This window comes from Dendrobates tinctorius, unplaced genomic scaffold (assembly GCF_039654945.1).
Source record: "Dendrobates tinctorius isolate UK_male_01 unplaced genomic scaffold, ASM3965494v1 ptg000043l, whole genome shotgun sequence".
In the NCBI taxonomy this organism is placed as follows: domain Eukaryota; kingdom Metazoa; phylum Chordata; class Amphibia; order Anura; family Dendrobatidae; genus Dendrobates; species Dendrobates tinctorius.
The window spans coordinates 4,214,269-4,230,782 of NW_027361711.1; the positions used below are offsets into that span (position 1 = coordinate 4,214,269).

The window sequence follows — 16,514 nt, forward strand, 5'->3', positions numbered from 1 at the left end:
CCATTAATATGCTATGATTTAGCACTCTGAGTAGCTAGCTTCTTTAGCCATGACGTTTTGTGGCTTACCCTTCTTGTGGAGTGTGTCAATGACTGCCTTCTGGACATCTGTCAAGTCAGCAGTCTTCCCCATGATTGTGAAGCCTACTGAAACAGACTAAGGGGCCTTTTTGAATGCTTAGGAAGCCTTTGCTGATGTTTTTGTTAATTATTCTAATTTACTGAGATAATGACTTTTGGGTTTTCATTGGCTGTAAGCCATAATCATCAACATTAACACATTAACAGAAATAAATACATGAAATAGATCACTCTGTTTGTAATGACTCTATATATGAGTTTCACTTTTTGTATTGAAGAACTGAAATAAATTAACATTTTGATGATATTCTAATTTTGTGAGAAGCACTTGTATCTATCTAGAGCAAGAAGTTGGAGAAGCATACATATAGCAATTCTTTGGGTGCAGCTCCCCAGGCATGGACTTCCCTCACTGCAATAGGATATAGAGTTTGGCCAAAAGAGGCAGCACTCCAGTGTTTTCAAAAATGCAAAAGAGACTTTAATAGCCCTGGTGGTGTGGTGACATTTTGGCTTCGGCTTCAAAAAGGCTCATTGTAGCCGAAACATCGCCGCACCAGCAGAGCTATTAAAGTCCCTTTTGTATTTTTGAAAACACTGGAGTGCTAATGTAATAAGCAGGTACTGGGACGCAGTAACACAAATGCTGCAGAACAGTTTAACTATATGTAATCTCTTAACAGTAAGGATCTCCTCGCAGGGAGATAACAGGCAAAAAGTGAATGCAACAGTTAAACGTTATAATGAGTGGTTAAGCAGAAAGTCTTTTGTCTCACTTATCGTGGCTTCACAGCTCGTCACTTGCTTAAGATCCCAAGGGTAGTGAAATGCCGGCGGTGGTGGTTGTGGTGTCTTCAGGCGTTCCCACCCTATACACGATCCTACTTCTGATTGCTGCGGGAGGTCTCCGGTTTTGCCCGCAAAGCAAAAGGATAAAGCTCTCCGCTAAGTTCAACTCGGCATGTGTCTTTCTGAGCAGCCGCCCTCACTTGAATGGCTGCTCTGCACAATTGCGCTCTGCGTGTGCGCCTCTGTGTGCCGGCTGACACCCGGACATCCGTGCAGCAATGCTCTGCCTGGCGCACATTACCCTGCACACACGCCGATATCAGTAAGTCCCTCACGCAGCCGCTCCATCTCTGCACGCTGCGGCCTAACGTACCTCTCACTGCGGCTGCAATCCACACCTGCCCAGTGTTCTGGCAGGATTGCCTGTTCCCGTGCAGCACCTTACTGTCCTGGCCATGTCCCCTTCGCCTAGGTTATCGGCTCACTCTGGCTGCAATTGCATTCCCTCCAGCAACAGGCGGTGCGCCCCCAGCAGTTCCAGACTTGGTACTTCAGCAGCCCGGTCCTCCCTTCTACACTGCCTCTTTTTCCAAATCTATCTATCTAAAAAAGAAAAAGTAGAAGAACAGCACAGGTAAGAGTAGGGTGCAAAGCCTCACAGGTACATACCAGTCCTTGTAAGTAAAAAATCAAAAAAGATAGAGGCAGCACACCATATTCAAAAAGAAAAAAGTGATTTTAATAGCCCATGTGGCGACGTTTCTGTCTTGAGTGCAGACCTTTCTCAAGCCTGTAGAAATTTTTGCAAATATATTTAAAAAAACCCCTGAAATATCACATGGTCATAAGTATTCAGTCCCTTTGCTCAGACACTCATAGTTAAGTCACATGCTGTCCATTTCCTTGTGATCCTCCTTGAGATGGTTCTACTCCTTCATTGGAGTCCAGCTGTGTTAAATTAAACTGATAGGACTTGATTTGTAAAGTCACCTGTCTATATAAGACCTCACAGCTCACAGTGTATGTCAGATCAAATGAGAATCATGAGGTCAAAGGAACTGGCCAAGGAGCTCAGAGACATAATTGTGGCAAGGCACAGATCTGGCCAAGGTATCAAAATAATTTTTGCAGCATCATTCTTGACTGGCCAAGCTAGACCCTGACCTAAACCCAACTGAGCATCTCTGGAGAGAACTGAAAAAGGCTTTCCATCAGCGTTCACCATCCAACCTGACGGAACCTGAGAGGATGTGCAAGGAAGAATGTCAGAGGATCCCCAAATCCAGGTGTGAAAAACTTGTTTCATCATTCCCATGAAGACTCATGGCTGCCCGAGCTCAAAAAGGTGCTTCTACTCAATACTGAGCAAATGGTCTGAATACTTATGACCATGTGATATTTCAGTTGTTCTTTTTTAATAAATTTGCAAAAATTTCAACATTTGTTTTTTTCAGTCAAGATGAGGTGCAGAGTGTACATTAATGAGAAAAAAAAAACTTTTATGCATTTACCAAATGGCTGCAATGAAATAAAGTGAAAAATTTAGAGGGGCCTGAATACTTACTGTACCCACTATAGATAGATAGATAAATAGATAGATATATAGATAAAAAACAAAAGCAGGACTCCATTTAAAGAATTAGAAAAATAAGCCATTAATGTGGCTTAATGGCCCATTAGGGCTCAGCAACGTTTTGTTTCAGTTGAGAACATTTTTTTTTCTCTAGATAGATAGAAAGATGTCTGTCAAGATTTCAGTGGGTATTGTATGGTCTTTAGGTGTTGCATGGTTCAGAACTCTCTATGAAGTGATAAATACGTGACCTGTTAGACCTCATTCACACATCCGTTTTTCACATACATGTTTTGTGATATTCTGTGATATTCTTGGTTAGATCACAAACTTATTATAGTCTACGGGGCTGTTCCCATGTCCGTATATATTGAGTACTAATTTGTCCGCAAAAATCATTGTTCTGCCCATTCTGTGCAGCAAGATATTTTTAAAGTGCTGTTCCAGCTATGGCCATTAGGTGTCACAGTTACCTTTCTCTTTCTTATTCATGTCTTTGGAATCTTCTGTTTCCCTAAATGGTTAACTGTTCAGCACCGTCCTTCTTCCTTCCCGGGTTTGCAGCATGTAACTATTTCTTTCGGACTTCTGACAGCTCACATGTGCTCAGCTCTCTGCAAAACCACTGCTTATAACAAGCGGATTCCGGTAAGGTTAATGCAATTATGTGTTATGCATCTGTGTTAGCAGCCATAATGCAGCCCCCCATGATGTTTGCAATGCATGTTTAGCTCCTGTAATGCTATTGCTTATTGCACTGCATGATAGTTATATGCATCCTCTGTTCAGTGAGTGCAAAACTGGCAGCCATGAGTTATTTTAGATATCTCTTTCTCCTTTACTGCTGTGTGTGTTGTATTGCTCAGCTTCTATATAATGCATTCTACTGATATAACAGCATCCTGTATCATTGCTACTTTTGTGATAGTACCTTGTATTGCTATGATATTGTCTACTAGTACTGACATGCTGCATTATCTGACATGCTGCATTATTTTTTTATGGATTTTACGTGAATCATCCATAACTGCGTTCAACAATCTCTGATATCGTCTACAACTTTGTACAACAACCCCTGATCTCATCTACTACTGTGTTCTACTATACCATCTGTTATCATCTCCCATTATAGTCCATATCATCCCAATAAATAATAGACTTAAGCACCCATACAGTCTTGTTACTGGGAGTGGATGAAAGGTTTAGCCATATGCTGGAATCCACACAGCATCATACGTGGAAGAAGGCAGAACAGTAAAAATGGAACCGCCGATCGCAGGTGGTGGTTACACAGGCCGTACGGTGCCACTATCACCCAAACTGCTCTGCATATGGGTACTACAGCAGCCGCCATACAGCCGCAAAGGACAAGAGCTCAGTAAAAACGGACCGCTGGTCACACGCAGTGACTACACAGGATGTAAGGGACCACTATCACCCAGACTGCTCTGCATACGGGTATCACAGCAGCCGCCATACAGCTGCAGGCAATAAGAGCCCAGGGCTCAGTAAAAACGGGCCCGCCGGTCGCAAGCGGTGGTTACATAGGCTTTAAGGGACCGCCATCACCCAGACTGCACCATATATGGGTATTACAGCAGCCGCCATACAGCCGCAGGGAGTAAGAGCCCAGGTCTCTGTAAAGGACCGTCGGTCGCATGCGGTGATTGCATAGACTGTACGGCAGGGTTCCCCAACTCCAGTCCTGAAGGCTCATCAACAGATCATGTTTTCAGGATTTCCTTAATATTGCTCAGGTGATAATTGCTTCACCTGTGCAATCAAAGGAAATCCTGAAAATATGATCTGTTGGTGGGCCTTGAGGACTGGAGTTGGGAAGCCCTGCTGTACAGGACCGCTAACACCAACACTGCTCTGCATACGGGTATCACAGCATCCACCATAAAGCTGCAGAATGCTACTGCAGCCTGCCAAAAAGTGTTTCATCTTTTCCGCCATGCAGAAGCCTGCCATACATAGACTCAGTTTCCCACCAATATACTCAGCAGTTCGCAGCTAAATGCACAATGTCTCAAAACAGCACACCTTCACTCGAAACGAGGTCACGAGTAAGTTCTAGCAGGTCATCAATAGCAGAGCTCGCTGCTGTCGCTCGTGCCAAAGCCGAAGCAGCCAAAGCAAGATCCGCCTTCGCCGAATGAGAGATGCGTCTAAAGCTGAGGCAAACAGAGCACGAGGCACAAAGAGAAGCGGAAGCTGTACGATTGCAGGCAGAGCTAGAAAAACTTGCGGCAGACAAAGAGACAGTAGCTACAAAAGCTAAGGCAGAGTATTTGGAAGCTATGAAGAATCCTGATTCTGAGAGACGCAGCAGCATTCTCGGACCAGATCTAGAGCAGGAAGATCCAGCGCAGCGCATGGCAGAGTATGTCCGTCAACATTCCGGCGTGGATGACAGCTCTGACGCATCATATCGATCAGCTTATGCAGATTACCAGCGATCCAATCCCAAACTTCACTACCATAGGCGAGGAGACATCCAGCACATAGATGTCGACCACAGCTACTGTTCCATTGAGAAGAAGGTACAGCTCCCATCCTGCCTTAAAGAGACACCTTCTTCACCGACAAGGTACCGCACAGACTATCCGGAGTCAGAAGCGTCTTACAGGTATGGTGATGCACCACACACTGGACATGACGATTACACACCGGCTCATGCCAGCGCTGATGGAGCCACCCATGACTTTGCAAAGTTCTTTGCCTGCTGAGAACTGGTTACAAAGGGACGTGTAAAGTTCACTGACAAACCCAAGAACTATAGGTCATGGCGAACCTCGTTCTGGAATGCTATTCATGGTCTGGACCTTTCTTGTAGTGAGGAGTTAAATCTCCTGGTAAAGTGGCTCAGAAGTGAGTTGGTCGAGCATGCCAAAAGACTGAGAGACATTAATGTAAAGCATCCTCGCACAGGCCTACGTAAAGTGTGGGAAAGACTAGATGAATGCTATGGGACAGTAGAAGTCATAGAGAATGCTTTAAATAAAAGAATTGATGATTTTCCTAAGATAGGACCTAAAGGTTATCTAAAGCTTAGAGAACTGAGTGATTTATTGATTGAGTTACAGATTGCTCAGGAGGAAGGAGACTTGCCCGGATTGGCATTGTTAGACACCGCTAAGGGTAACAATCCGATAATACAGAAACTTCTTACAACCTACAAGAAAAGTGGATTACATGTGGTTCACGGTATAAGCAAAATCATAATGTATCATTCCCTCCTTTCACTGTATTTGTTGATTTTGTTACCGAACAATCTAGGATCAGAAATGACCTTAGTTTTGACTTTACTCTGTCATGTTCCACTGTCCCTTGTGTCAAACCAGATAAGACACCTGTGGCAGTCCACAAAACTAACATTGTTTCAACAGGCCCTCCTCACAAGGTGAATAAACCCCCTCCAGATAAGAGCAAACCTCAGGATGTCAGTAAACATTGTCCTCTACACAAGAAACCACATCCTCTACTGAAATGCAGAGCCTTCAGGGAGAAGTCTTCGAAGGATCACAATAGTTTCCTCAAGGAGAGCAATATCTGCTTCAAATGTTGTGCCACAACCTCTCACTTGACCAGGAACTGTGAAGCTAGCGTGAAAAGTACAGAATGCAGCAGCACGAATCACAATACAGCCTTGCACACTGGATCACCTCCATGAGTGTTGTCGCAAGCAGAGGAGCACGATAGGAAGCACAAGAACACTGACAAAGACACCCATGAGGTCAGCTCTAAATGTACGGAGATCTGTAACAGACTCACAGGAGGAAGGTCCTGTTAAAAAATCTGCCTTGTCCGAGTCTCTCCTGCAGGCCACAAGGACAAAGCCTTCAAAATATATGCAATCCTGGATGACCAAAGTAACAGGTCCCTAGCCAGGTCCATCCTCTTTGACAACTTCAGCATTGTAGGCCCTGGTTCTCCCTACACCCTGAGGACTTCTTTGGGTACCGTTCAGATGGCAGGGAGAAAAACAATCTGATACAAAGTAGAGTCCATAGATGGCCAAACCTGCCTATCATTACCGAACATCCTGGAGTGCAACCAGATTCCTGACAACAGGTCAGAGATACCTTCACAGGAGGTGGCGACATATCACCCCCATCTGAAGCATATAGCCCACCTGATACTTGAAATGGATCCAGGAACCCCAATAGCTCTACTCCTGGGAAGAGATAAACTAAGAGTCCACAAGACTAGAGAATGTATAAACGGCTCCAGGAGCGCTATGCACAGAGGCTCGACCTTGGATGGGTGATCATAGGAGACGTCTGTCTAGGAGGTGCACACAAGCCGGCCTCAGTCAACAGTATGCTTACCAGCATACTAGAAAATGGACGGCTGTCTCTCTTCCAGCCATGCCACAATAGTCTGCTGGTAAAGGAATGGCCAAACAGCACCCAATACCTTGCCCTTTCTCAGCACCTACCAACAAAGACCACGCCTGTGAAGGTGAACAAAACCACATGGGATGTACTGTCTTCCACAGGACAAACGTAGCGATGTCCATAGAAGATAGGATGTTCCTGTACATCATGGATGGACAAATAGTCAAATACGAATCAAACAGTTGGGTCGCACCTTTACCATTTCAGCCTCAGAGAAGACGCCTACCCAACAATAGGGAACTGGTCTACAACCGATTCATCTCCCTCAGGCACAAGCTTCAGAAGTCACCTGAAATGAAAGAACACTTCTTTACCTTCATGGGGAAGATATTCCAAAACAACCATGCAGAGATTGCACCTGCACTTCAGCCCTCAGAGGAGTGTTGGTACCTGCTCATCTTTGGAGTATACCATCCTAAAATGCCAGGTCCAATACGAGTGGTATTCGACTCAAGCACCAAATGCGAAGATGTTTCGTTGAATGAAGTCCTACTGTTGGGTCCAGACCTCAACAACGGACTTCTGGAAGTACTACCCTCTTTCCGCAGAGATACAGTGGCATTTATGGCTGACATACAACAGATGTTCCACTGTTTTCTCGTCAAAGAGGAACACAGAAACTACTTGAGGTTCTTTTGGTACCGTGACAACAATCCGGACAAAGACATCACAGAATACCGGATGAGGGTGCACATCTTCAGAAACAGCCCTTCCTGTTGTGAATTCACTTTCTGGCCTACCTCTGGTTACTAGTGAAGGTAGTGGAGCTGGTTATATTGACAGAGGGATCGCGAGTTCTCTTTCCGGGCTCCCTCTGGTGGTTACAGGAGGTAATGGAGCTGATACAATTAACAGAGGCCTGCCACCTGATAATGAGGAGGACGATTGGACATCTGGAGTTTCTGATTGGATTTAAGACAGCTGACTCCCTCTATCCCTGCTGGTGATTTTTTCCTGCCTCCTGAGGTCTTAGTTTCCAGCTCAGTCCCTGCATGCTCAAGCTAAGTGTTCTTTTGCTATTGTTCACATTTTATTTGGTTTTGTCTATTTCAGTTTTGTGTGGTCAGCCAGCCCCTGCTGGGGCTGTGCTGAATTTCCTTCCTTATGTTGCTGTTTGTGCCAGTTTGTTTTTGTCCCTTATTAGATTGGCCTCTCTTTGCTGTGTTTTCAGAATATACCAGAGTACTGATATAGTGGGCGAAGTCTAGTGACTTCAGGGTTTTTTTATATCAGACGTGTTGGGCATTTATTGTAGGGTTTTTTGCGTGATTGCAGACAGTGTCTTTCCTTTCCTGTCCTGTCTAGTTAGTTTGGGCCCCATCGTTTGCTCAGTCTATTTCATACCTGCGTTTGTGTTTTCATCTTGTCTCACCAACAATATATGTTTGAGGGCTATCTATTCCTTTGGGGTCTGCTCTGGGGCAGTTTAGATTTCCCCTTTCTTGCTTTAGGCTTATCTAGTTCTCCGGCTGTGTCGAGGTGTCTAGAATCATCGTATTTACGCTCCACGGCTACTGCTAGTTGTGTAGATAGGATCAGGGGTCTGCAATTCGCTTAGTTACCAACATCTCTGGTTTTCTGTGGCTTAGCTTGGTCTTGCTTTCCTCCTCGGTGACCCAATCATAACAGAATCACCAGCCTAAACCGTAGATTCTGGGGTACTCAAAAGCAGGAGAGAATTGTAAAAAAAAAAAAAAGTGTCAGAATTTTTTTTTTTTTTTTTATAGATATTTTTTCCTCTTTTTCTCTGGGGCCGTAGGAGGATTTTTTTTTCCTTAATGGAGATTAAACAATTGTCTGATCGTGCTGAGCATTTCACTGCTGAAATGTGGGTAATTTCTGCCTATCTCGCTCAATCACCTGCTATTGAACCAAAAATCCCTAATCCTGATGTGTTTTCTGGGGATCGGTCTAAATTTTTGAATTTTATGAAAAATTGTAAACTATTTCTTACCTTGAAGCCTAACTCATCGGGGAGCTCTGTGCAGCAGGTTAAAATTGTCATCTCTTTGCTGCGCGGCGATCCCCAGGATTGGGCTTTTTCTCTGATACCTGGAAATCCTATTCTGACTAATGTGGATGCATTTTTTCAAGCCTTGGGGTTGTTGTACGATGAACCTAATGCTATTGTTCAAGCTGAAAAAACCCTATTGGCATTGAACCAGGGCAGGATACTGTCAAAAATTCCGAAAGTGGGTGGTCCTTACTACATGGAATGACGGTGCCTTAGCAGCTCTCTTTCGGAAGGGTTTAGCAGAAACCGTAAAAGATGTTATGGTGGGATTTCCTGTTTCCTCTGGTCCTGATGATTCTATGTCATTAGCCATTCAAGTTGATCGGCGTTTACGTGAACGTAAAACTACACGAGAGGCGTTGCTGCCATTTGAACAAACGTCTGAACTGATGCAATGTAATAGGGTTTTGTCTAGGACCCACGTCAGGAGTTTAGAAGGTGTAATAAGCTGTGTTTTTTCTGTGCAGATGCCTCTCATACTATTTTTGTCTGCCCTAAATGAGAGAAACATTTTGCGCACACATTTGCTGTGGGCAATGTACAACCTAAGTTCCTTTTGGCAATTACTCTGATCTGCTCCTTATCTACATTTTCCGCTAAGGCTTTTGTGGATTCAGGAGCAGCTTTGAATCTGATGGATTTGGACTTTGCTAAACATTGTGGTTTTCCCATGATACCCCTGTGGACTCATCCCTTTTAGGGGTATTGATACTACTCCTTTAATGGAGAATAAACCCCAGTTTTGGACCCAGGTGATAATGTGGGTCGCCCCGGACCACAAAGAAAATTGTAAATTTTTGGTGCTGCACAATTTGTATGATACTATTATTCTGGGTTTTCCCTTGGTTGCAAACTCATAATCCTGTTTTGGATTGGAAATCTGTGTCTGTGGTGAGTTGGGGTTCTTAATGACACTCCTGTTTTCTCCACCGCTCCCCAGTCTCATGATATTCCTGATTATTTGGATGATTTTTCTGATGTATTTAGTGAGAGTAAGTCTCTGTCTTTGCCGCCTCATAGGAATTATGACTGTGCAATTGAGTTAATGCCCGGGTGTAAATTTCCCAAGGGTCGGCTTTTCAACTTATCGGTACCCGAACATGATGCTATGCGATCTTATATCAAGGAGTTGTTGGAGAAGGGTCATATTAGACCATCCTCTTCACCCTTAGGTGCTGGTTTTTTTGTGACCAAAAAAGATGGTTCATTAAGGCCTTGTATTGACTATCGTTCCCTTAGCAAAATCACTGTTAAATATCAGTACCCGTTACCCCTGATTTCTGATTTATTTTCCTGAGTTAAAAGTGCCTGCTGGTTTACCAAGCTTGACCTCAGGGGGGCATATAATCTTATTCGCATCAAGCACGGGGATGAATGGAAGACGGCGTTTAATACTGCGGAGGGACATTTTGAGTACCTGGTGATGCCTTTTGGGCTCACTAATGCCCCTTCCATCTTCCAATCTTTTATGAACGATATTTTCCGGGACTTTGTGGATAAGTTTTTGATCATTTATCTGGATGATATTTTGATCTTTTCCAGTGATTGGGATTCTCATGTGGAACATGTCCGGACTGTGTTCTGGATTTTGAGGGAAAATTCCCTGTATGTTAAGGGATCGAAATGCGTCTTTGGTGTACAGAGGATTTCATTTTTGGGATTTATTTTGTCTCCGTCGGCTATTGAAATGGACCCGGCCAAGGTACAGGCTATTTATGATTGGGTTCAGCCCACTTCTTTGAAGGCTCTCCAGAAGTTTTTGGGTTTTGCTAATTTCTATCGTAAATTTATAGGTAATTTTTCTGGTATTGTTAAACCACTGACTGATCTGACCAAAAAGGGCGCTGATGTGGTGAATTGGTTGCCTGAGGCAGTCTCGGCATTTCAGGAGCTTAAGCGGAGATTCACTTCTGCTCCGGTTCCACGGCAACCTGATGTCTCACTTCCATTTCAGGTGGAGGTAGATGCTTCTAAGATTCGTGCAGGAGCTGTTTTGTCCCAAAAAGATCCGGTGACTTCTAAAATGAATCCCTGTGCCTTCTTTTCTCGAAAATTCTCCCCATCTGAACGTAACTATGATGTGGGGAATCAAAAATTGTTGGCCATGAAATGGGCATTTGAAGAGTGGAGACATTGGTTGGGGGGAGCTAGACATCAAGTTGTGGTCCTCACCGACCACAAGAATTTGATTTATCTTGAATCAGCCAAACGCTTGAATCCTAGACAGGCTAGGTGGGCCTTGTTTTTCATGCGTTTTAATTTTGTGGTCTCTTTTCTTCCGGGCACTAAGAATGTTAAGGCGGACACCCTTTCTAGGAGTTTCTTTGCGGATTCTCTTATTGTGACCGAGCCTACTGCCATTCTAGGTGAGGGGATAGTTCTTTCTGCCATCTCGCCCGATTTGAGACGTGCCCTGGAGGAATTTCAGGAGGACAAACCTGAGTGTTGCCCTATGGAAAAATTGTATGTTCCTGACTAGTGGTGGAAGAGAGTAATGTCTGAAATTCATTGTTCCGCGTTGGCTGGTCATCCAGGTATTTTTGGTACCAGAGATTTGGTGAATCGATGTTTTTGGTGGCCTGCCTTATCTCGTGATGTCAGGAATTTTGTGCAGTCCTGTGGGACTTGTTCTCGGTCTAAACCCTGTTCTCGTTCTAGTGGGTTGTTGATGCCCGTGCCAGTGCCCAAGAGGCCATGGAACTATATCTCAATGGATTTTATTTCTGATCTTCCTGTCTCTCAGAGAATGACTGTTATCTGGGTGATTTGTGATAGATTTTCTAAGGCCTGTTTCACACATCAGTTTTTAGGCGTCAGTCAAAATCTGCCAATTTCTGACAAAAAACGGATCAGACGAAAAAGGGGCGGATCAGTTTTTTCGCCCATAGACTTACATTAGTGGCGGATCTTGACTGATGGTCGTCCGTCACACCCGTTTTTTGACGGATCCGCCAATATTTTAGCGTCTCCCGGGCGGATGAAACGGACTCTGCAACGTTTTTTTTTGTTGACGGTCCGCTATTTTCAACTGCGCAGGCCCGGCAGCTTTTCTCCGGGAACATTTTTAACCCTGAATGCCGTTCTGGGATCGTGAAAAATTCTCCTTCGCCGGATCCGTCAAAACAACGGTCCGGTGGCACACTTTGTGAGAACGGAGACGGTTCAGTTTTCCGCCATTTTCGTGGATTGCAACTGACATCAAAAACGTATGTATGAAAACAGGCCTTAGATGATCCATATTGTACCACTCCCAAAGTTGCCATCTTCTCCAGAGTTGGTGCCCTTGTTTTTACAACAGGTGGTTCAGTTTCGTTGGTTTCCTGAGAACATTGTGTTGGACAGAGGAGTCCAGTTTGTTTCCAGATTTTGGAGAACTTTTTGTTCCAATCTGGGAATTCAGTTATCTTTCTCCTCTGCGTTTTATCCTCAGACCAATGGGCAGACTGATGGAACAAACCAGACTTTGGGTCCTATTTGAGTTGTTTATATCTGCTGATCAGGATGACTGGGTCTCATTTTTGCCCTTGGCCGAATTTGCGCTAAACAATAGAACTAGTTCTGCCACTTTGATGTCGCCCTTTTTCTGTAACTTTGGGTTTCATCCTCGATTTTCATCAGGGCAAGTGGAATCTTCGACCTGCCCAAGTGTGGACACTGTGGTAGAGAGAATGCAGCAGATTTGGGACCAAGTGGTGGATAAGTTGTCCCTCTCAGGAAAAAGCCCAACGGTTTTCCAACCGGCATAGGACCATTGGTCCCCGGTTTAAAGTGGGTGATATGGTTTGGTTGTCGTCAAAGAATATTCCTATGAAGGTTGCGTCTCCAAAGTTCAATCCAAGATTCATTGGACCTTATAAGATTTTGGAGATTCTTAATCCTGTTTCTTTTCGATTGGCGCTTCCAGTTACGCTTAAGATCCATAACGTGTTTCATAAATCTCTGTTGAAGAGGTTTGTGGAGCCAGTAGTTCCTATGGCGGCAGCTCCTGACCCTGTATTGGCTAAAGGCAGTGTGGAATATGAGGTAGAGAAAATATTGGATTCTCGTTTGGCTAGACTGAGACTCCAGTACTTGGTCAAATGGAAAGGTTATGGCCAGGAGGATAATTCTTGGGTCTCTGCTTCTGATATTCATGCCGATAGATTGGTTCGTGCTTTTCACCGGGCCCATCCTGATCAGCCTGGTGGCGTGGATGAAGGTTCGGTGACCCCTCCCCAAGGAGGGGGTACTGTTGTGAATTCACTTTCTGGCCTACCTATGGTTACTAGTGAAGGTAGTGGAGCTGGTTATATTGACAGAGGGATCGCGAGTTCTCTTTCCGGGCTCCCTCTGGTGGTTACAGGAGGTAATGGAGCTGATCTAATTAACAGTGGTCTGCCACCTGATAATGAGGAGGACGATTGGACATCTGGAGTTTCTGTTTGGATTTAAGACAGCCGACTCCCTCTATCCCTGCTGGTGATTTTTTCCTGCCTCCTGAGGTCTTAGTTTCCAGCTCAGTCCCTGCATGCTCAAGCCAAGTGTTCTTTTGCTATTGTTCACATTTGATTTGGTTTTGTCCATTTCAGTTTTGTGTGGTCAGCCAGCCCCTGCTGGGGCTGTGCTGAATTTCCATCCTTATGTTACTGTTTGTGCCAGTTTGTTTATGTCCCTTATTAGATTGGCCTCTCTTTGCTCTGTTCTCAGAATATACCAGAGTGCTGATATAGTGGGCGAAGTCTAGTGACTTCTGTGTTTTTTCTATCAGACGTGTTGGGCATTTTTTGCAGGGTTTTTTGCGTGATTGCAGACAGTGTCTTTCCTTTCCTGTCCTGCCTAGTTAGTTTGGGCCCCATCGTTTGCTCAGCCTATTTTCCTACCTGTGTTTGTGTTTTCATCTTGTCTCACCGACAATATATGTTTGAGGCCTATTTATTCCTTTTGGGTCTGCTCTTGGGCAGTTTAGATTTCCCCTTTCTTGCTTTAGGCTTATCTAGTTCTCCAGCTGTGTTGAGGCATCTAGAATCATCGTATGTATGCTCCACGGCTACTGTTAGTTGTGTGGATAGGATCAGGGGTCTGCAATCCGCTTAGTTACCAACATCTCTGGTTTTCTGTGGCTTAGCTTGGTCTTGCTTTCCTCCTCGGTGACCCAATCATAACACCTTCCCCAGCAGTCGCTATCTACGGCCTCCGAAATTCTGCCAAAGAGGGCTAAGAAAAGTATGGGTCAGATGTCAGATCCTTTGCAGAAAAAGACTTCAACGTAGACGATTGTTTGAAGTCCACACTGACAAATAAGGCTGCAATCAGTCTACTAAAAAGGGCTCAGGAAATGCTTGCCCAGTCGAACCTAAGGTTACACAAGATTTCCTCCAACAGCCGAGAGTTGATGGAAGGATTTCCCTCTCAAGACTTTTCCAGCGATCTAAAGGACCTAGACCTAAGCATCGACTCCCTTCCCATGCAGCGGAGCCTTGGATTGCTTTGGGATCTAAAGACAGATACCTTCACCTTCCAGATCAGCAAAGAAGAGAAACCTTTCATGCGCAGAGGAGTCCTCTCTTTTGTGAATAATCTATACGATCACGTGGGATTCGTGGCTCCAGTAACTTTCCAAGGATAAATGATGCTAAGAGACTTCACCCAAGATACGTATGATTGGGACAATCCACTTCCAGCAGAAAAGCAGACCTGTGAGAAGAGTGGAGGAGTTCTCTTGAGGCCTTGACCAACCTTCGTGTTAACCGACCATATGCTCCTGTGCCATCCACAAATGTCAAGACACAAAGACTTTGTATCTTCTGTGAGGCATCAGTCAAAGCGATCACAGCAGTAGCATACCTCAAAACTATAGACATGGACAAACAGAGCCACATCGGGTTTGTGATGAGCCGGACTAAACTGGCACCACTCTGTGAACACACGATAACCAGACTGGAACTCTGTGCTGCTGTCCTCGCAGTCGAGTTGGTCGAGCTTATCTCGGATGCTATGAATCTGGAGATCAAAGATGCAGAGTTCTACACTGACAGCAAGGTGTACTAGGATACATCTGTAACGAAACTCGACGCTTTTAGGTCTACGCCAGCAACCGGGTACTGAGGATAAGAAGATCCACCTGCCCTAATCAGTGGCACTATGTGCCTACTCACCTCAATCCTGCGGGCCATGCGACTATATCCCTCGCTCCAAGTTATCTTAAGGAAACTATGTGGTTCGCAGGCCCTGCTTCCTTATACCGTTCTATGCCCCACATCGACAGGCCCAATACGTTCGAACTACTGGATCCTGATGCTGACGCAGAGCTCCGTATTCAAGTGTCTGCTCTGCATACAGGGGTTTCAAGCTATCACCTGGAATCTGATTGGTTCAGCAGGTTCTCAAGCTAGAAATCACTTGTTTGAACCATCGCCTGTCTACATCATGTGGCCCAGTCCTGCAAGTCAGCATCACCTGCAAGCCAAGGAATCCGGTAAAGGATGGCATCACGGCAAGCATGCGCTTACCGCCCTCAGCCAAAAGAGCCAAATTGTGGCATCTGTTGATGCCAAGCGTGGAGCGTTCTGCCCATTCTGTGCAGCAAGATATTTTTTAAGTGCTGTTCCAGCTATGGCCATTAGGTGTGTCATAGTTACCCTTCTCTTTCTCATTAATCTGTTTGGAATCTTCTGTTTCTCTAAATGGTTAACTGTTCAGCACCGCCCTTCTTACTTCCCGGGTTTGCTGCACGTAACTATTTCTTCTGGACTTCTGACGAACTCACTTGTGCTCAGCTCTCTGCAAAACCACTGCTTATAACAAGCGGATTCCGGTAAGGTTAATGCAATTATGTGTTATGCATCTGTGTTAACAGCCATAATGCAGCCCCCATGATGTTTCAACAATCTCTGATATCATCTACAACTTTGTGCAACAACCCCTGATCTCATCTACTACTGTGTTCTACTATACCACCTGTTATCTCCCATTGTTGTCCATATCATCCCAATAAATAGTAGACATAAGCACTAGAGTTGAGCGACTTTTGGTTTTATAGGGTCGCGTTTCGTTTCGTGGAACCCGACTTTTCCAAAAGTCGGGTCGAGCAAGATCGTCCGATTGTAGGGAAAAGTCGGGGTCGTCCCGAAACGCGAAACCCAATGTAAGTCAATGGGGAATAAAAGTCGGCAGTGAGAGGAGGACAGGAAACACACCTACAGTGCCCATTTGAATGCCAAAAGCATCAATTCTTCTTACTTAAGCTTGTCAACCTTAATTAACTTCATAATACAAGTTACGCACTGAAAAATGGGGGTTATTTGGCTAAAGTTGTGGGGGGGAGGGCTGGCTGCAGGTTTTCAAGTGCCCTGGGCGAAAGAGCGCCCCTTTAACACATACCACAACTCATCATGCTCCGATACGGCAGAGAAATAGCGGTATAGTACAATGAAAAATACCTCACTTTTTACATCTCATGACGAGGCCCATCTATTTCTCCATACAGAATTATTGGTCCCATATAATGTTTAAAACAGTATATGATGAGCTCCACATAATGCTACAGTAGATGTTGGTCCCCATGGATGAAGCTCCACTGTCTTATGGGCCCAAATAGTGCTCCAAACATAATGGGCCCCATTTCTAATGCTCTAGTGTATAATGGGCCCTGTAAATGCTGCTCCAGTGTCTGATGT

The 16,514-nt window shown here is 44.7% G+C and overlaps 1 long non-coding RNA gene across 1 annotated transcript in view; it reads right to left on the reverse strand.

Moving 5' to 3' along the window:
• Window positions 1-737: 737 nt before the first annotated feature.
• LOC141089001 (uncharacterized) overlaps window positions 738-16,514 on the reverse strand; it is a 123,837-nt gene continuing 108,060 nt past the window's right edge. Inside the window, exon 3 of the long non-coding RNA XR_012232124.1 lies at window positions 738-1,472. This is a non-coding gene — a long non-coding RNA (uncharacterized lncRNA). The remainder of the gene's footprint in view (window positions 1,473-16,514) is intronic.